At 56.3% G+C, this 20,037-nt stretch overlaps 2 protein-coding genes across 3 annotated transcripts in view; one reads left to right on the top strand and one right to left on the bottom strand.

Moving 5' to 3' along the window:
- The window catches only part of SREBF1 (sterol regulatory element binding transcription factor 1), a 36,291-nt gene extending 23,172 nt beyond the window's left edge, over positions 1–13,119 (top strand). The window contains exon 20 of the mRNA XM_061473731.1: positions 13,107–13,119. The gene's annotated coding sequence lies outside the window, so the exon portion shown is untranslated. The remainder of the gene's footprint in view (positions 1–13,106) is intronic.
- Positions 1–20,037, bottom strand: part of RAI1 (retinoic acid induced 1) — a 69,709-nt gene that overhangs the window by 9,412 nt on the left and 40,260 nt on the right. The window lies entirely within an intron of this gene.

Here is a 20,037-nt window from a genome sequence, read left to right as displayed (position 1 = left end):
TGTGGGGAACTAATGAAGGGATGAGTGGTGGTGGGGGGAGCACGCATCCTGCCCATCTCCAGCACCAGTGGGTTGGAGGTGCTGGGATGAGCAGGAGTGCGTTTTGGAGTGGTTTGAGCTCTGGGAGCCTGGCTTAAGGCAGCCCCAAAGGGCTGCAGGGATGATGTGTGTGTGTTCCTATGCGTCCCCCTGCCACTCTTGTGCCCCAACGTGCTCCTTTGCCAGCGATTCTGGCTGTGGATCAGCACCAGCTCGGCCTCACTTCCTCACACCAACACCAGCAACGCCTCAGCACCTTTTGGGGTCTATACGGGGTGTTATTCAGTTGTATTCCCATACCCGCTGGTGGCTCAGGGATGCAACAATCCCACCGTGCCCCCTGGCACCAACGGAACCAGGCTCGGTGCCATCCAGCCCAGCCCAACATCCCGTCCCCTTCATCCCCATCTTTCTGGATGCTTTCCACATGGCTCCCCGACACTGCAGCTGCATCCCACAGGCTCTGGTTAAAGCTCAGATCCCAGCGAAAGGATGGGTCAATGCCAAACCCAGGAAGGCCACTGTGAAAGCCCTGACCTGTGCCAGGGCTGAGGGAACAAAGGCAGCAAAATCAAAGCCAGGTCTCTGGGACAGCCCTGGGCAGCAGTGAGAAAACTAAAGGGCTCCTCACGCTCCAGGTGTGACAAATGAAATGGGCTTGAGAAGACCTTGAGCTGGCGCTTTAAGGGCAGCTTCCCTCCCCCCCCCTTCTCTTGTATTATTAATTAGTGTTATTAATTAATTAGTGTTGATTTCCAAAGGGCTGGGACAATGGCAGGATGGGCAGGAGCACACAGTGCAAGGGGATGGGTCGCTCGCTGGCACACAGAGGTGGGGATGCACGGAGGGAGCACGCGTGCAGGATGTGCATGCATGCATGTGTGCAGGGTACCCACACATGCAGGCTGTGGAGGAAGCTCTTGAGCAGGATGAGGCCATGGCCATGCCTGCAGGATAACTCCAGTCTCAGCCATGTCCCAGTGCATGGCAAAGCCCGGGGCTCATCCAGCACCCCTGGGTACCTCCTTATGGGGATCACACCATGAGGGGCTGGATGAGGCCCATCAGGCAGGAGATGCAGCTTGGGCTGCCCATCACATCCCCACCCGAGATGAGCCGAAATCAATGCCGAGCCACAGCCCCATCTCCCCACAGGCCACCCCATCATTTGGCTCTGCCCAGGTTCGGATGCTGCCATTCTGGACCAGGAATGGGCCAAGCCTCATCCCCAGCAGTACCGGCTCCATCGGCAGCACCAGAGGCCAGCTCCCTACTGCAGCTTTGCCAAAGAAGGGCTGCAGCAGATGTTGCTGCCTGATGTAGGCTGTTTCCGAGCAAAGGCTTTAATGGCATCAAATCAAGCTGTCGACAGCAGCAAGGCTATGGCCCTTCCCGGGAGGGGGAGCGGCCGCAGCCGCATCCCAGGGGCCCTGCACGCTCATTCCTCCTGCCACGTCCCTGCTTTCCCGGCCCTGGAGAAGTTTCCAGTCTGGCTCCCACTGCCCCAGCAATGGGAATTGATATGGGGCCATCAGGGCATGGCAAAGCCACCGCTGCAGGCAGGGTTCATGGTGTGGGACCCCGGGAAGGGATCCCCAGGGCATGCATTGGAAGAGGAGCATCACGGTGCCCAGAGCCAGCCTGACACTGTCCCCTCTAGCTACATCCACCCTGGATCACCCCATCCCCTATGGACACGGAGCCAGCCCCACAGCTCCCAGCATCACCCTTTGGGGACACACAAGGACCCGTGGGGCTGACGTGGTGCATGGGGTGACGTGGTGCCAGGGGCTGATAGAGCGCATGGGGACGATGCCAGGAGCTGGGGCACCGCTGCCAGCACAGCCGCTGCAGCCTGCCTGCTGCTCGGGAGGATTTGTGCTGCCTGGCTGCCTTTGGTGTTGTTTTCCTCCCCTCAATCCCTCCCTCCTTCCCTTTTCTTCCCCCCCATCCCTGTGCCTGGCAGGGATAATGGCAGAGCCGGATCCAGAGCCCACTGAAGGCAGCCCAGGACTTCCCATGGCCGGGGACCCTTGGTAAGCACCCAGGCAGCGGGCACCCCCCTCCTTTTTCCTGCATCCCAGCCTTGCTTCCCAGCTCATCCCATGGGGCCTGCTCCAGCCCTGCTGCTCCGCCTGCTCCCTCCTCGCCTTTGCTGCTGCGCCATCAACAAGGACTCAAGGCCTATAAATAGCAGCATGCACTCACAGGGGGATGCTTCAGCATCGGAGCAGCGCTGGCACCAGATCCCAAACCCCATCACCAAACCCATTCCCAGCCCTGGGGTGCATCCCCACACCGTGAGGCATCAAAAGTGGGGGCGGAAGGGATAGGATCCGGCCTCCAGCCCCTCTTTGGTGGCTCTCGAGGGGGGAATAAGCGCCTCAGCCCCGGATTTGTTTAATTGTGAGCTGGTGGAGGTTAAAGAAACCCTTTCTGGCTGCCTGCCACACCGCAAACTGCTCCGGAGAACTCGGTTATTGAGGGAGGAGAGGGAAGGGGAGGTTGAGGAGGGGGGAATGGGGAGGGGAAGGATGTGTGGGAAAAGGCATCGTGCTCCAGGAGCTGGGAATGGGATGGACTTCCCCCAGGAGGTTCAAAGGGACCCCTGGGACTGGGTCAGAGCCTCCAGGCTGTTTGGAGGTGGCTCTGTCCGTCTGTCTCTGCACCCCATGGATGCTCCTGTGGTTCCTGGCACTGCCTGTGGCTGTACCCACTGTCAATGCACTGGTCCTTTGAAGGCACCCCCATAATGCAACTTGTCCCCAGTGCACCCCTCTTCACGATGAACCCCATTAACACACCCTCTTCACAATGAACCCCTTTAGTACACCCTCTCCCCAATGCACTCCCTTTAATGAACCCTCTCCTCAGTGCTCCCCATTAGCACGCTCTCACCCCAATGATCCCCTATAATACACCCTCTCCCCACTGCATCCTTTTAATGCTCCCCTCCTTTAATGAACCCCTTTAACACACCCTCTCCCCAATGCTCCATATCAGCACCACCATCTCCTGCATCACCAACGCTCCATCCCAGTGCAGTGACTGGGGGGATGCTGGTACCCAGCAGGCAGCCCCCCACGGCCGCATCCCGCCCCATTTCGGCGCTCAGCCACCGGAGCAGCTGCTCCCTGCACACTTCACTTGCCCGCAGATGATGATAAATGGAGCTGGGGCTGCGCCGCCCATTGCATGGGCTGGGAGAAGGAGGAGGAGGAGGAGGAGGAGGAGGAGGGATGGGGTCCCCATCTCCTGCAGCCCCCCCACATCACGCTGCTCCTCCCATTCAGCTGCTGGGGAATTCCCTGGGCAGATCCCCCCCTCTGCTCTCCAAACCTCCTTCCAGGAGCAGGGAATTCCCATCGCAATGGGGTGCGTGCCCATTAACACCCTATTTGTAGGGCAAGATCCTTCAGTTCAAATCCCCCCCCCCCCCCCCCCCCAAGCTCCCAGTGCTGCTCCTCCCCAGCAAGGAATTTTACTCGGGAATAAAAACACGGCCTGAGAACCGCACTCATGACTCAACGTTTCTGCTGGCCCCGGTTCCTCCATCCCTTGCCAGGGGAAGCCCGTGGCCTCCCCAACCTCATCCTGGAGCATGGAAACCCGGCTCATCCGCCAGCTCCATCCTCTTTGGGTCTTCCTCCTTCATTGTGGAAGGGGGGTTTGGGTGCTTGAAGCCAGGGGTTCACTGGGAGGGTCGGGCTGGGGAGGATGGGGGGAGGCAGTGAGAGGCAGAGATTTGCCGGTGTGGGGTGGATTCTGTTGGTGCTGGAAAATGATGGCCGGAAGGAAAGGACTGGGGAAGGAAAGAGGGGAGGGGAATGAAAAGGAAAGAAAAGAGAGGAAAAGAAAAGAAGAGAACAAAGAAAAGAAAAAAAGAAAGAAAAGAAAAGAAAAGAGAAAAGAAAAAAGAAAAGAGAGAAAAAGAAAAAATAAGAGAAAAAAGGAAGAAAGAAAAAGAAGAAAAAAGGAAAAGAAAAAAGGAGGAAAAGGAGAAGAGAAAGAAAAAAATAAAAACAAAAATATAAAACCGAAGAGTAAAAGAAAAAGAAAAAATAGAAAAGGAAAAAGGAAAAAGAAAAAAGAAAAAGGAAAAAGGAAAAAAAAGAAAAAGAAAAAAGAAAAGAAAAAGGGAAAAGAGAAGAAAAAGAAAAAGGGGGGAAAAGGGAAAAAAAATGGGGAAAAAAACCCAAGGAAAAAAGGGGGAGAAATAAAGAAATAAAAGGAAATAAAAGAAAAAAAAAAAAAAAAAGAAAAGAAAAGAAGAAACCAACAGACCAGGAGAGGAAATCCCAGAGTCTGGAGCTGGCCGCAGAGTAGACGCTCAGCCCGGCTCTTCCCGGGTAAATCCCCTCTCCGTTGGGAAGCGCGCTCCGGAGCACGATCCATCACCGGGTGCACCATGGAGGGTACACGTACCACTGCGTGTTTGCTCCCAGCACGGGGCTGACATCAACCTTGGGGCGCGGATAGCGGGGAGCAGAACCAGCCCGGATGAGGATGAGGAGGGACCCGGCTCCTCCACATCCGCACCCAATCCTGCTGCAGGCCTGGGTGCTGGGGAGGACGGCACCGATGGGCACAACCACGGCCATGGGGCTGCCATTCACCACCATGGTGACCTTCAGCCAAGCACCAGCCTGGCCAGGTCTCAGCTTGCTCCTTTTATCCTCTCATTTTCTGCCTGACAGGTCAGGATCCTTCTTTCTTCCTCCCTCCCCTCCCGCTCTTGGCCCCGCTCACTTCAATTCCATTAATAATTAACCATTCCAATCATAACTGTGGCTAATATTAACCTCCTTCCCTCTCCCATGCCCTGCTTTGCTCCCTGCCTCAGTTTCCCCTTGAAGCAAGGCAGAAAGCGTATCCCTGTAAGGAATGGGATGGAGAGCAGAGCGATGCCGATGAGGAAGCGCAGTCTCTCCCATCCATGAGTGTTGGACACCCAAGGTGATGCTGGTCCCCCTCTACAGGGCAAGAAAACCAGGATCCCCCACACCTTGATGATGCTGAGGCCCTGTGGGGTTTCAGGTCTCATGCAACAACATTAAAAGCGGATAAAAGAACGAGAGAAGGAATGGATCCTTATCCTGATCCCAGATCTGCTCCGTACGTGCCTGTCTCCTGAGCTGGCTGCTGCAAGTGGATGTGGTTGAATGCATGAGGCTGCACTCCCTTGGGAATGCGATGGGGGTGGCTCATGGTCCACAAGCAGCTTGGAAGCAGGACCACTCTCCAGCCGTGCCTCAGTTTCCCCACCTCATGTGTTGTGCATGGTGGTCCCGTGGGGATGGAGCAGGCTCGTGCCCCAGCCCCATGCCGGTGTCCTGGATCTTCTCAGCACATCTCCATCCCCAGCAAGGACTGGACACCCCATAGGATGGCCATCACCCCAGGACATTCCAGCTCTCCCAAAGTGGATCCGTCCCCTCTGGCTTCAACACCTCAGGCTCTGCTCTGGCCACAGCCAGCTTTTCTACTGGGAAAACTTCCAGCCAATTCACGCTGCAATGCCAAGAAACTGGAGCACGCAAAGGCAAAGGACAGACCCCAGTACCCTCATCCCTCTCCCACACTCCTGCTCCTGCTCCAGAGCTTGGCCATGAGGATGCTTGAAAAGAGCATCATTAAACACTACCAGTGGTCCTATGAGACCCCTTCACTGGGACCCACAGTTACGAGGGGGGCAATTCCCTGTCCCCCCTTTGCCTTCCCGCGTTCCTGTTTCACAGCACCTCCTGTCTTTGCCTTTGGGGCTCCACCGGGCTGAATTCCATCCCCAGCTCGCCGCCACAATCCCCATTTCCCCTGTTCCTGCACACCCCATGGATGCTGCTCCTCAGCATCTCCCTGCACACAGGTCTGCCCATTGGAGGTGAATCCGGATACGCTGCTGCCGGGCTCTGCCCTCTAAGTCATCTCCTGCCAGCAGCAGACAGCTCCATAATGAAGCGTAATGCTCCGACACTCCCCTGAGTGACAGTGCCCAGCACTGGCTGCATCCCAGCGGCTCAGCACAGCCTGCCAACGGGGGAAAACAAGGGGGGGAAATGAGCATCTCCTTGCCTGGAGTGGGGCTGGGGGCATGGTGGGTGCTGGGACCTCTGCTAGGGGATGCTGAGCAGGAATCCCCTTGGATAAAGGGAAAAACAAGGATAAAAGGAGCTTGGGAAAGGTTAAAAACAGACTAGAAGAGGGCTGGAAACCATAAATCAAGGTTCAGGGCCATGTGATGAATTATTTGGGTATTACACGTTCCCCCCCGTCCAAATCCCAAAGACAAATAGGAGGGCAGGTGAGCTGGGGAAGCAGATTTCCATAGGCCTTCTCCTGCTCCCCGGTTATTGACTCTGTCAATCACTGCAGGCGCCATCCCCACCTTTTGGCACCCCACAAAACCGGCTCCTTTTGTTCCTGCTGAAAAACAGGGCGGGAGGAAGAGGTGGGGAGAGGAATTTGGGGCAGGGAACTTCCAAAAGGGATGATTAAGGAGTTAATCTGCCTGAAATAGATAAGGAGCTTAGAGCTGCTGGTATTTGACTGTCCAAGTTTGGATTCGGCGTGTCTTAAACACTGGCTTGGAATGTACTTAGATATGACCAAAGTACATGTCCCCCCCGAGGAATTACCAGGTTGCCAATTAGATTTGCTTCCCAGATTCACTCAAACCTTCACAAGCTTCTTCAGAGCAGGAAAATTGCTGCCTCTCCCTGGGGAGGCGATGGAGCAGCCGCTGCTGCCTGGCCCGCAGCCGGCACGGCATGGAATTGATCACAGCGGCACGCGGGAAGCCACTGGGATTTGCGGGAAGGCGGCACAGCCGGGGTGATGGCGAGACAGGGGTGCCTGTGACAGGGTATGGGGACACTGGGCATGGTATGGAGGGTGCTGCAAGGGGGGGTGTTGGGTGGTTTTGGGTGCTTGGGAATGCTGGTGAGAGCCTTGCCACGGTGATGGCTCAGCATCGGGGATGATGGTGTGATGGCTGGGCTCGCATAGGGCTGCGGAGCCAGGGTTCCCAAATCCAACCCAAACCATCCCAACCCATGTCCACATGAACCAACAGCAGCCAGAGCCATCCCGGCCTCTAGGCAGGGGCACAACACAAAGCAGAGCCATGAAGCTGCACAGGGAAGGAGAATAAGCACCGGTGGGGAATGCCCAGCTCCCTATGGACACCAATCCCTATGGACACCCAGCAAGCCGCAAGTCCAGTGCTCAGAGCATCAAGACATCAAGACCCACTGCCCATGCCAGGGTCACTACTACAACCAGCACTGGCGCAAAGCAAACATCATCCCCTGCAAAGCCATCTCTATCCATCTGTTGTATCCATCCCCATCCCCATCCTTGCTATTTGTGGCACTCCATAATGTGATGGGGAAAGTGTTGAAGTTTGGGGGGTTACATGACCATCGTAGAGGTAGGACCATAACAAAGAACCTGACCACTGCATCCCAACACAGGCACCAAGCTCCCTTCCCATCCTCTCACTATATGAACCATGGGTTTCTCTTTGGCATCCCAATCCCATAGCAAGGCGTTGGGAGCAACAGCGTCTCACTGGACCAGTCTCGGCATCACCGGAGTGGTGGCAGTGTGATGGAAAGTTGCTGGAACATCAGCTTCGGATGCCGAGTCCTGGTAACAGTTGCTATGTGAAACATTCAGAGGTGGAATTTACTGTCACAGTTAATAATAGATGAAGGTTTTAGAATTTTTGATGCTTTACATTTTAAGCTGTTTGATTTATAATGTTTCAGAAAAGGAGGGGAGAAAGGGGAGGAAAAGAAGGCAGGAGCTGAATGGCAGCATGTGATAAACACGCCAAGCAGGGAGGCGAGTGCAGGGCTCCATCCATCCCTCCGCCTGCACCAGGGATGCAGGTGGAGATCCTCCACTATGGCCACTGCGATGGCATCTCCCCACCGAGCGCCAAGACCGCAGAGCATCCCTTCACAATGCCGCCCGAGCTCTTCAATTGCCACATTGCACCTCATTTTTCTCTCTTATTGCTTGTTTTTTTTGTCCTTAAATCTCCGCATCTCTCTTCATCCTGCCCCCGCCAGTGCTTTGATTCCAGGGTTATTTACTTGCTGGCGCTCCTCTCCCCTCTTGCAGGTGTATTTCAAGTAGGCTCCTTAAATAGCAGCGAGCCCGCGGTGGTGCGCGCTGGGTCGTGCTGATTAGCAACACGCTGCCAAAACATGGAAGGGTCTCATGGCCCTGCCGAGCTGCTGCCGGGCTGGCACAGAGCGGTGCTGAGGCCCTGGCATGTGGGGATGAAAGGGATGGATCCAGGGAGGCTGTGCCCATGCTGGGTCTGAGCTCTCCTTTTCCAGCAGCAGTGAGTGCAGTAGGGCCTCAGCATCCTTTGGCATCCCTTGGTGTTCCTCAGTGTCCTTTGATGGGCTCAACTCCGGCACCTTGTTCCGGCTTCTTTCAAATCCTTGGAGCATCGCAACATCCAAAGCTGCCCAATGTTTGGGATGGCTTCAGCTCCAGCACCTTGTTGTAGCTTCTTCGAAGCCCTGGAGTATCCCAACATCCCAGATGTGGGTGATGAGGAGGATTTAATCCCAGCTCAGCAGGACTTCAGCTCAGGCATGAGGAGGACCCCACACCTCTACTACCAGTGCTGGGCATGCAAGTGATGTCTTGACAAAATCAGGAGGGGGAAGGATGGATGAGAGGGAATTCCCCCTTTGCTGCCCCAAGCCACGGTGCAGAGCGCAGGAGCTACATCCCAGCGCTGTTGGGAGGATGTGCTGGCTGGAACTGGGATGCTGGAGCCTCCAACACTCTGACACATCCCAGCCTGAAACGGATCCATGGCCCTGTCCAGTGCCAGACCCAAGGATGTGCCTGGGGCTTGTCCCCAACCACTGGCACCCTCCAGCCCTCCCAGAGGCCCCCATTCCCCCTCAGGACTGCGGATTCCCGGGGGTCCTAGAGCTGCCCCATGATGTCTCAATCAGGGTTTGTTCGTTGCCCCATTTACATATGCACAGCCTGGCTGGAGCTGAGTGTTCCTTTCTAAAGCAGAGGGGGCAGCTTGCCTTAATGAGGAGGGTTATTCCACAAAGATCCATTACTAATGGGCTTGGGAGCAGCAAAACCAGCACCATAACATCCCTGTCTCTCCCTGGCCACACCATCCTCACTGGATTTGTACCCACAGCGGGGCTGGCACCGGTACCACCACAATCCCAACATCCCTGTGCCTCCCAAACCCATTCAACCCTCCCACAAAGCAGCTCCAGGATGGGATATTGAGGCCAGCACGATCCAGCATCCTTGATCCCCACAAAGTCCCTGCTCCAAACACCAACCCCTGGATGTGCTCCCCCCCCACCTCGGGTGCCTCATTAGCCAGCAATTGGCTGACCCTGGTTTGCAGCATCAAGCAGCTCTGCCCCAGACACCTTCTCACAGGACCAGAGGCACGGTACATCCCAGGGCACTGTCACTACCTATTACCACATGGTGCTAAAAATAAGCACCAGCAATGAAATAAGGAAGGAAATCACAGTCCCTGCCCGCCCCGGTGGGCAGAGCACCCCCCCCCCTTCCAGCGCCGCACGGGAGGTGGGGAACACGACAGGAAAGAGAGGATTTTGCTGGGATTGAAGCGGTTTTCCATCGCCAGCCTCAGCGAGGAGCCCCGCGGTGACACAGGGCACTCGGTGACAAATCACCCCCGGGGTGGGCGGTTTCTCTGCACGCTGCTGGTTCAGGGCATGGCCACCGGCTGGTGCTCAGCCCCGGGGATGGAACAGACCCATTGCCCACCCCATACAGCGCCAATGGGGCAATCTCTGGGGGTCACGCACCACATGCCCCGCCGATGGGTTTGGCCAGCCCTCTGTTTGATGTAACATCCAGGCTGGTGCCCTATGGCCATCCCCATCCCAGCAGCTCCCCGGTGGGGTATCCATCCACAAAGCCCCCATTTTCCCCACTCATCCAGCACGCCACAGCCCATGGGATAGGAGCTGGAGCATCCCCCTCCCTAGGGATGCATTTTGCACTGGAGCAGCGGGAAGGGGGCAGATGCCTGCATCCATCCCGCTGCCCGTGGGGCACCATCCTCCATGGAGGGACCAGCAGGAGCACAGCCCCTGCTTCCTCCTGGACATGAAAGAGCAGCTCCAAGCCGGGGGACGGCTCCATGCCTGCAGCCGAAGGCGTGCGGCCGCCCTGCTTGCCTGAGCTGCGGCTGGAACGAATGCAAGCACATACCTCTGCCCCGGCACGGGTGTTTGCTCTTCTCTTCTGCGGCTGTGATTGATTAAAGGATCAGGGACATCTGAGAATGGAGGCAGCAGCGGCAGCAGCAGAAGCAGCTCCCTTTGGACTTGGAGAGCTTCCTTGCCTGCTGCTTGCTGCTGCCGTTGCCTGTCAGGCAGCTTTTAATCAAGGTTTGCTTATATCTGCAAAGGCCTTTCCCAGAGGGATGAAGGGAGGAAAAGAGGGGGGGAGAGTATATTAACATGCCAGCCACCCTCCCTCTCCCTCTCCTTTGTTTATGGAGAGGGTCAGTGCTTGGAAACGGCTGGCGGGGACTGGGGAAGGAGCTTTGGGGGTGCTGGTGGCACGGTGCAGAGCTCGGCATGTCTGGGTATCGTGGTGTAGCCACAGGTAGGGAGGGCATCAGCACCCAGACGGGATGTGCTGGGTAATGGCAATGGGATGTGGAGGGTGCAGGAGCTGGCGGCTAGGACTCGGTGGCTTCTTCCACTTGGCCCTGGGTATGTGGCGTGTCCCCAAGGGTGCTGCGGTGGGTACAGTGGGGAGGCAGGGACCAACCCTACATCCTGAAACGGGGTCTCAGCCTGGAGAGACCAGCACTGTCCATACACTGAGACCAGAACTACCCATGCACTGAGACCAGCACTGTCCATACACCAAGACCAACACTGTCCATACAGTGAGACCAGCACTGTCCATACACTGAGACCAGAACTACCCATGCACTGAGACCAGCACTGTCCATACACCAAGACCAACACTGTCCATACACCAAGACCAACACTGTCCATACAGTGAGACCAGCATTGTCCATACACCAAGACCAACACTGTCCATATACTGAGACCAGCACTGCCCACACACCAAGACGAGCACTGTCCATATACTGAGACCAGCACTGCCCATACACCAAGATGAGCACTGTCCATATACTGAGACCAGCACTGCCCATACACCGAGACCAGCAGGCAGGGAGAAGCCTGGCCCCTCCTGACCTCCTCCAGCCCTGCAGAAGGTCAAAGTCTCCATCCTACAGCAGCACCAGGGATACAACCAGGAGCCCTGGGGTGGCCAAATCACCACATCCCATCTCCCTTCTGCAGCAGAGGCAATACCGCGGCTGCAGAGAGATGCACACCAGTCCCAAAACCTGCCCCGTAGCAACCCAGGGATGGATTTGCCCCACACCACCAGGATTCCAGCATGGCACAGACAAGCTGGGAGCATCCCTGGCAGCAACCACCACACCATCACCCACCACAGCCCATGCATGTAAACAGCAGGGGATGATGGTGACCCCCAGCCCCAGCAATGTGTCTGCCTCTTGCTGCCACTCGTGTGCATCACTTGGGCTCTCCACGGTCTCTTATTGCCCAGCTAATGACCTGCTAAAAGTATTATGTGAAAAACCACACTCTTAGCCAGCCATTAAACTGGTTAGGACCAGCGGGTCATGCTTTATTGCTTTAATAACTGAGTTTATGAAAGGTCGTCTCATAACTGATAACATGCATAATTTTTGTAACTTAATTAATGCTGCTAATAGACTGGAGTGTCCATCAGCTGCTGTTGCAACCGATGTGCACTTTGCATCCATAAATGGGGCTGGGTACCATAGCCCGGGTCAGGCTCTGACCCTACCAGGCAGCACCCACAGTGGGAGCAGGGTTTGAATCCACCCTGCCATGCCACTTTTCCACATTGGAGCATCCTGTTTGGAAATGCTCCAGCTGGGAAAGGGATTGCTGTGATGGAAGCAGGGCCAGCCTCTAGTTCCCAACCTTACAAACCTATAGAGGATTGACCTCTTCGCTTCACCCACGCCAAGGGCAGACATAGGACCTGCAACCAGGGGGAGTTTTGCTTGGAGAAGGACCAAAAGCCTCTGCAGGATGGGAGTCGCTCCAGCAACCCATATATCCCCATCTGGACTTAAAACCAAGCAAAGGAGCATTGCCCTGAGTGAGGATTTGGGTTTTACCCCATGAGGAACCCCAGGACCAACCCTGCTCCTCCCGACGATGCTCTGGGATGCAGCGCATCCATCCTGGCCCTGCGGAGGTAAATGCCACAGCGCCGCTGCCTTCCCTCTATATTCTAAGGACAAACCTCCTTGACGAGAACACATTCTTCTCATTAAAAGGGTTGGGAAACATAAAGCAGCAAACGGCTTCTCCCCAAACCATCTCTTTCAAGCACCCCCAACGGAGCTCAGGTGCACGCAGTCTGCAAGCCCCTGATACGCTGCCACCGGCAAAAGGCACGGGCACATCCAGAGCCGCAAATCCCGAGCTGCTCCCGTCTCCTGCTTAGTTGTGCAAATTCCTTCCTGCTGGCTGAGAAAAGCCAATATGTCTGCGGCTCCGGCGCAGTGATTGTGCAGCGCCGGTTATCATCCTGCCAGAGAGGCACGAGCTACCGCTGGGGCACTCTGCTTGCTCTAAAGGCAGCTCTGGATGATTTCCTAGCGCATGCAAGTTGTCCAAAAGGAAGTGGGTGGAATCTGCTGGCCTCCGATTAGACGAGCTTGGAGGGCTTTTTGTTCTCCTGGTGCTTTTAGAGAGGGGAGAAAAGGAACAGAGGTGTGAAATACGTGGCTTCCCATCCCCTCTGCCCTGAAACGCAGGCGCGCATCGCGTGGTCCCCATGGGACGCGCAGCTTTGCCCACACTCTGAGCAATGATCCTGTGGAACGAGGCTATGATCTGTCATCAATCACTGCCTGAGCGCTTCGCTCCCTGGGCTGTGCCCGTTGCCAGCGTTTCCCAAACAGGGCGCAGTGCCCGTGGGCTCAAGGATCCTGCTTGGGAATGGGGGGCACAGGGTGGACCCTCTGCCACCATCCTACGTCATCGCGATTGACGGATGCAGGATGCTGGGGAACCCTTCCGCAAGGAGAGGCTTGCTGCTGTCAAGCAGGGTGAATCCCGAATGCCAGGATAGCACCCAGAAGGTGGGACAGGGACAAGCCCTGAGGCTGCAGTGAGGCAGGTCTTTGCCAGGGGAGGAAAAATGACTTGGAATTAAGATTTCCTGATGTTTAGGGGCTTGGAGACCTTGACACCCCCTGCGTCCATCTGGCTCCCTTCCCCTCTCGCGGCGGCTCGCTCCCACGTCCCCGTCTATCCGTGAATACCAATTATGGTTTAGGAGAATGTATATCTGAGATGTGCAAATACAAAAGGCAGGAAATAAAAGTCATCTCTTACTGAAGAGGAGAGGTAACCATGACTACCTGGGACCTCATTTAAAACTGTGCCGGCCGCAGGCTAAAAGGCAACGCTTCCTATTGTTACACACGGTTACGGAAAGCTTTGAAAACCCTTTCCCCCCCACCTCCAAAAAAAAACCAGCTGGGAAGTAAGAAGGAAAACAAGGATTGGAAAAGGGTGGGGGGAAGGATGTAGACGATATTTACTGGTGTTTGTGCTTGCTTTTGCATCCCTCCTGCATGAAAAGAGGCTGCTGAGCTGCAACTTCAAATGAGCAACTTGGAGGGAGACGGAGCGCCGGCGGCATCGCGGCTCCGGTGCCACGTGGCACCGGCAAAGGCAAGGCTGTGCTTGGAGAGAGGTGCATCCCCAGAGGAAAGCAGGGAGCAAAGCGAGCCTTGAAGGGTTCCCAATGCTGTGAGCATCACTGGGATGTGGGAGGGGATGGTGGCTCTTGTGCCGCTACACGATGCTGGCACAGAGCAGGGGGCACTGTCTCTGTCCTCAGCACCTGGCTGCTCTGACTCGTGTATAACCACGACCTGCCTCGTCCACATCAAAGACCAGGAAAGCTTTCCTGCAGCCACCAGACCTCACACCGCTCTTGAGCTCCCGGTTATGAGGCCAACAACCAGGCAATTGAGATTCCCTGTTTTCTGGTTCCTGAGCCATCCCACCCATCACACACATCCAGCGGGAACCACCTCAGTGCACCTCAAACCAGAGGCAGCCACATGCAATGCACAGCACCAAGAGGCTGAACGCGGCGCTCGCCTTCATCCCCATCACCCCCGGTGCATCCCATTGGCAAAGCTCTCCGGACCCACACTTAGGACCACACAACGGGGCTGCAGGCAGCCCCAAGGCAGGAATTATGGCCTGTACAAAAGACAATGACAGTGAATCTTGTTACGGGCTTTTCAGCAAACGTAATTCCTTTTTATTAGAAAATTAAAGGCTATGAAAAGCTTTCCAAGGCTGAAGAGCTGAAATGTGCCTTCATAAAACATGTGGCGTCTGATAAAATGGATTTGCCTGTCTGCCTGCCCCGGCCCTTCCCCCTCCTGGTTATTATTCCCACCGGCAAGGGGATGCCTTTTGCCAAAACACTGATGCCAAGGTGGCCACCAGGCACCACACAGCTTGTCCCAGGACTGTTTTGGGGTATTTTCGTAGCTAAACAGAACTCCAAGGGTCACTTTTCCCCTCCACCGTTGCAGGTAAAGGCTGAGGATGATCCAAACCACCACCTTGAACCCATCCCATAAGGATGTAGCAGTTGTAGGCAGAAGGAGAGGTGAAGCCAGGCAATGGCAGACAGGAAGCGATGGATTCCCTAGAGCCATTGCACAAACAGCAAAAAGGAAAACCTATTGGGAAGCCTGCTCCCAAGGATAAAGTCACGCCAGCACTGAGCTGTGTGCAGGAGGCCAGCATCAGGCAGCTCAGGTAACAGGAGGATTCTCATTTACTTCCCTTTAATCATTCCGGCTCTTTTGTCTTCCCTATGGTCCGAGCCATCTTCCAGGTCTGGTTAAAGGTTGGTTTTGGGTCTCTCCCACTTGGGCTTGCAGAGCCAGCATGGGACCACGGCACCATGGAGTGATGCTCACAGGCAGTGCTGCCCCTTCCATCCTCCATGGGCAGAACACCCCTTGCCAGCTTTCCACAGACAAGGCCCAGCTTAACCTTCCAGGATTTGTATTTCCATTCACTCAGCTTTGCCTCTGCAAATCCCTGGGGATGGACACCAGTGGGATGCATCCATCTCCACGCAGGGATGACCACAGCGATGATGCACGGGGACTTTGCCAGCAGTTTGTCACCCTTGGCATGGTGGAGACTGGGAAGGTGAAGCATCCCCTGGGTGCCATCAGGGGGCTGATGCCTCGGCTGGAAGATGCCCCATCAGCCCTGGCCACTGTCCCCATATGACTCCATCCCTGGTGATGTGACACAGGGGCAGGCAGAGATGAGATGCAGGACAAGCCACCATAGGGCCACAGCGCTGATGGGGACAGGGACAGGCAGCATCCAACATCCCTCCATCACTGTGCCAGCACCAACACCACGGGGGGCAGCAACCCCACTTGTACCACGGGATGGAGCATCCCCATGCGCCCTCTCCTTCCCCTCACCAACAAGTGCACCATGACCCAGCTTCTCCTTCCCATCCCGTCCCCATCCCAGCGCCGTGCTGGCTACTACCACAGGAAGAGCTGTAACGCTAGAGCAAACCTCCCCACTCAGCCCTGCTACAAATCAGGGTCAGGCGGCAGCGCTGTTAGACAGAGCCTGCAGCTACGTGCTCCTGCTCCTAATGTCCTCCCCTGCACGCTGCATGGGGACACGGAGGAGACGAGACAGCATCCCGGTCGTGCTGCCCATCCGGGGGTTGCTGCCCTCTGATCCGGCTCCACCAGCGCTTAGGGTTAACGCTGGGGATGTGTTTTCCCCTTGGGGCAGCTCTGGCTTTACCTTTACCATCTGCAATGTGGTTCAAAGTTTGCCTGAGCCTATTTTTAGAGCCTCTTCACCACATGCGATTTCTCCATCGTGAGACAGGAAACGCTGATGAGGTTCTTCGCCACGGAGATGGTTCCTCCTCCCCGGATGGCCTCTGAGCTCCTCTGATGTGTGTGGTGCTGCCGGGCCATGAGCTCACCTCGCAGCAATGGGATCGTGTCCCGTGGCAATGGCTATGGCAAGCTGGAGAGCCAAGGACGGCAAAGTGTCCGAGGGTGGTCCCTTGGTTCCTGGTCACAGTGAGGTCCCCATCCATGGTCTGCATGCAAGGATGGATGTGTCCTGCTTGTTCAGCCTGGAGAAAAGAAGGCTCCAGGGAGACCTCAGAGCAGCTCCGGTGCCTAAAGGGGCTACAGGAAACCTGAAGAGGGGCTTGGGACAAGGGCCTGTAGGGACAGGCCAAGGGGAATGGCTTTAACCTGCCAGAGGGGTGACTGAGATGAGCTCTTAGGCAGAAGCTCTTCCCTGGGAGGGTGCTGAGGCGCTGGCACAGGGTGCCCAAGAAGCTGTGGCTGCCCCATCCCTGGCAGTGCTCAAGGCCAGGTTGGAGCAACCTGGTCCAGTGAAAGGTGTCCCTGCTTGGAGCTGGATGAGCTTTAAGGTCCCTTCCAACCTGAACCATTCCATGATTCTATGATGACCCCAGCAATAGGAATACAAAACCTGGAGGGTTAAACCAAGCCCTAGCATTACAGCCCTTGCTCACCAGCTTGCCCCAGGCCTCAGTTTCCCCATAGCACCAGCATCCTATGGCACTGCAGAGGGCTGGACGGCTCCTGCATCTCCTTAACCACACGCTGCATCGACGCATCAGTACCTGGGCTGCCATCAAACAGATCCCAGCAGTGATACCCACCACCTACCCTTGTGCCCATCACCCCCTCACGGGTGATGCTCAGCGCTTCCCCCGAGTCACCCTTAACACGAGATGCTTTGGAGCTGAACCAGAGCCCCACTGGGCACCATCCCTTCTGCCGCCTGTCACATCCCTGTGCCTGGATCCATGGCGTGGGCTCAGCAGCCCATGAGCGCGGCTGCGGCTGGGCGGCGCGGTACCCGCTGCTTGAATGTCAACACCTCATTTATACATCTTGATTGGCTCTCATCAGCCATGCTGCGTTACACCTGATTGCTCCGAGCCCGCGCGGGGGGCCAGGCTGCAGCGCCTAATTCCATTTAATTGGCCCCTCCATCCCAAGCAAAACAGAAATAGAGGAATAACGACACAATACAGCATCCTTTCCCCCGCTAAAACCAGGCACATCTCTGCGGTCTGGGGGTTGGCTTGATCCTGCGGTGGGATGCGGGGAATCTCTTCCCATCGATGCCAGACCCTGCGGGATGCTTTGCCACCCCCTCGCCCTGCAATGAGCTCCATGGTCGAGTCATGCTTCCCTGTGCTCCTTCTCCCGCCCGCTCCCGCAAACCACTGAGGCTGAAATTTCAATTAAGAAAGGGAAATAATCACCCGCCGCTCCACACTCCCTCTAAGATGGTAGCCAAGCCCAGCCACTGCCTCCCGCCGTGTCCTGGCATTCCAGTGGCATTCCCAGGCCCAGCCGCTCGCCACTGGCTCCTACCGCAGCCGTGCCAGGAGGCCAATGCCGCAGGGATGCTGGGAATTGATGCTCACTGATGCTGTGAGCCCATAGCCCGGCTTCACCTTGCGTTGGGTCTGAACCCTCTGCCCATCACCGTGCCTTGGGCTGGGGACTGGTCCCCTACTTACTGCCTGGCAGGTGACCATGGTGATGACTTGGTTCTCCTCCTCCCGTTCCCAAGCCCTAGGCCACAGGGAACGGTTGGGCCATTCCTGACATCCCCCGTGCACAGGGTGTATGGGAGAGGAGGAGTGAGAGGGTGGGCAGCGGTTTCAGCTGTAGTGGTGGCACTGGAGGAGTGTGGGGCAGCAGTGGGGAAAGACCCCCACCTTTGAGCTATGTCCCCAGCTTGGGGACACCAGTGGTGTGGCATGGCACTGCTTAACCCAGAGCTCGCCAGGGCACGTCAGACCTGCTCCAAGCGCCTGCAGCATCTCTGCCTGTGTTCACCCCCATCATGTTCCAGAGACCACATTTCTTACATCCTTTTGCTTCAGCACAGCCAGAAATAGGAGGAACAAACCCCACTGGGGCTGGGAAAGGCACAAACCCCGACCGGAGGATGCTGTGGTATCCCACAAGTGCTCCTGCAGCTTCTCCTCACCAGCCAGCCTGTCCTGGCTCCAGTTCATGCCCCATTGGGGTGACACGATCCCATCACAGATCCCACTGGTTCATCCCCAGCCAGTGGCAAACCCCAGGAGAAGGCAGAGACGGACACTGACTGGGACACAGGAGGCTCCCTCATCAGGAGGATGAGGATGAAGATGAGGAAACAAGGAGCATCTCCTTAGTTCAGGAGATGCTGTGTTCACGTGGTGGGTGCTGAGACAGAGCCCCAGGAGTGAGAAGGACATGGTCTACTATGAGGTGTCCCTGCCTGTGGCCGGGGGTTGGAACTGGATGATCTTAAGGTCCTTTCCAACCCAAACCATTCCATGATTCCATGATTCTATGAGATGGGTGCTCCCTCCACCCTGACAGGTACAAATGCACTGCAGTAATTGCCTTTTGCCACTGTGTGCTACAGGAGCTGTACCTGGAGTGAGCAGTCATTACAGCCCTGGCTGCCCAGGGAGCTCTGTGGATGCTGCAAGGAGCCACGCTGATGCAGAACAAGCTGGTTTGCACTGGAATGTGATGTGGTCCCAAAACCAGACCCTTTGCAATCAATGGGGATGATGTCTCATATTCCCATTCCTTTTCCCATAAGCCATAAGGCCGGGGGGTGCTGCAGCACAGGCTGCAGCCCCGTGACTCCGGTGGCAGGAGATGCAGCGATCACAAGAACAAGGAAAGCAGCAACCTCAGGCTTCAGATTAGCTTCATCCTATAGGCAGGGAGGCAGAAACCTCCCCTGGTTCAGCATCTCGCCAGAGACCACACAGGGAGCCTGGGGAAAGCCAGCGAGAGGTCACAGGTCCCTGCGGGCTGAGAGCATCCTCTCCACGGGGATGGAGGGAGCTTGAAGCCAGAGGTACCCCGCACCCCAAACCTCATGTGGGGCCACCCCTTCCCCCTGTATAGCCCCAAACACGGACCCCTGCAGTACCAGCGGGGGCTGCAGAAACCAGTTTGGCAGAGAGAGAGGCTTTTTAACCAAGTTTAAATGCACTTCCCTTGACTCGGTTCCCAGTGCAGCGTAGAGGAGACCCAAGTTGGCCGTCGGCCACGGCGCTCAGCTATGCACGTCCCTACCGAGAGACACATTCCTCAGCACTGCAGCTAAGTGCAGTGCAGCCTCTGAGGCCTTCACCCCTCCTGCAAGGATAATTTATGCCCTCTGACCCAGCTCCCCCTTTTAAATCAGGCTGATCAATAGAGAAATCAGACAATCCTTTTAAGAAACTATCTCATCCGATGCTTCCAGCTAATGATCCCTGCTCCTCTTACAGCTGCTTGCAGAGATGTAACCCAGGATGCTGGGGGGACGGAAAGGCCGCCAGGCCAAGGTTCTCCTTCCTCAATCCAAGCGGGAGCAGCAGCATTGCTGCCCATTTATATGGGGAGGGAAATGGGAGATGCCAACCCCTGGCTTTTGGAAAGCCAGAGCACGGGTTCCTGTCAGGAAGCTGATGGCTCCTCTGGCAATGCCACACACCAGCTCCTGCTACTGAGCATCGTGCTGCAGGGAAGCGCTGGCTCCAAAACCCTGTCCCTTTGCCTGTTTCATCACCAAACGTGCCCTTCTCCCAGCACAGGAGCCCTCTGAGGACACTCTCCTTCATCCTTACTCTTCCTGTAAGCTCCTGGCATGGGTTTGCATTGCCTACCCTGCAAAGAAAAGCCAGCAAAGCTCTGCTTTCATGAGTCCCCCCCCTCTGCAGTCCTGCATCCAGCTCTGGGGCAACAACACGAGAGGGACTTGGAGCTGTTGGAGTGAACACAACAGCTCCAGTGCC

Source organism: Pezoporus flaviventris, unplaced genomic scaffold (genome assembly GCF_033815535.1).
Source record: "Pezoporus flaviventris isolate CSIRO_AGI_PZ_B2104156 unplaced genomic scaffold, CSIRO_AGI_Pfla_v1 ptg000078l, whole genome shotgun sequence".
NCBI classification, from domain to species: Eukaryota; Metazoa; Chordata; class Aves; order Psittaciformes; family Psittacidae; genus Pezoporus; species Pezoporus flaviventris.
Note: the sequence above shows the minus strand (reverse complement) of the source record. Positions and strands in the feature narration are given on the sequence as shown.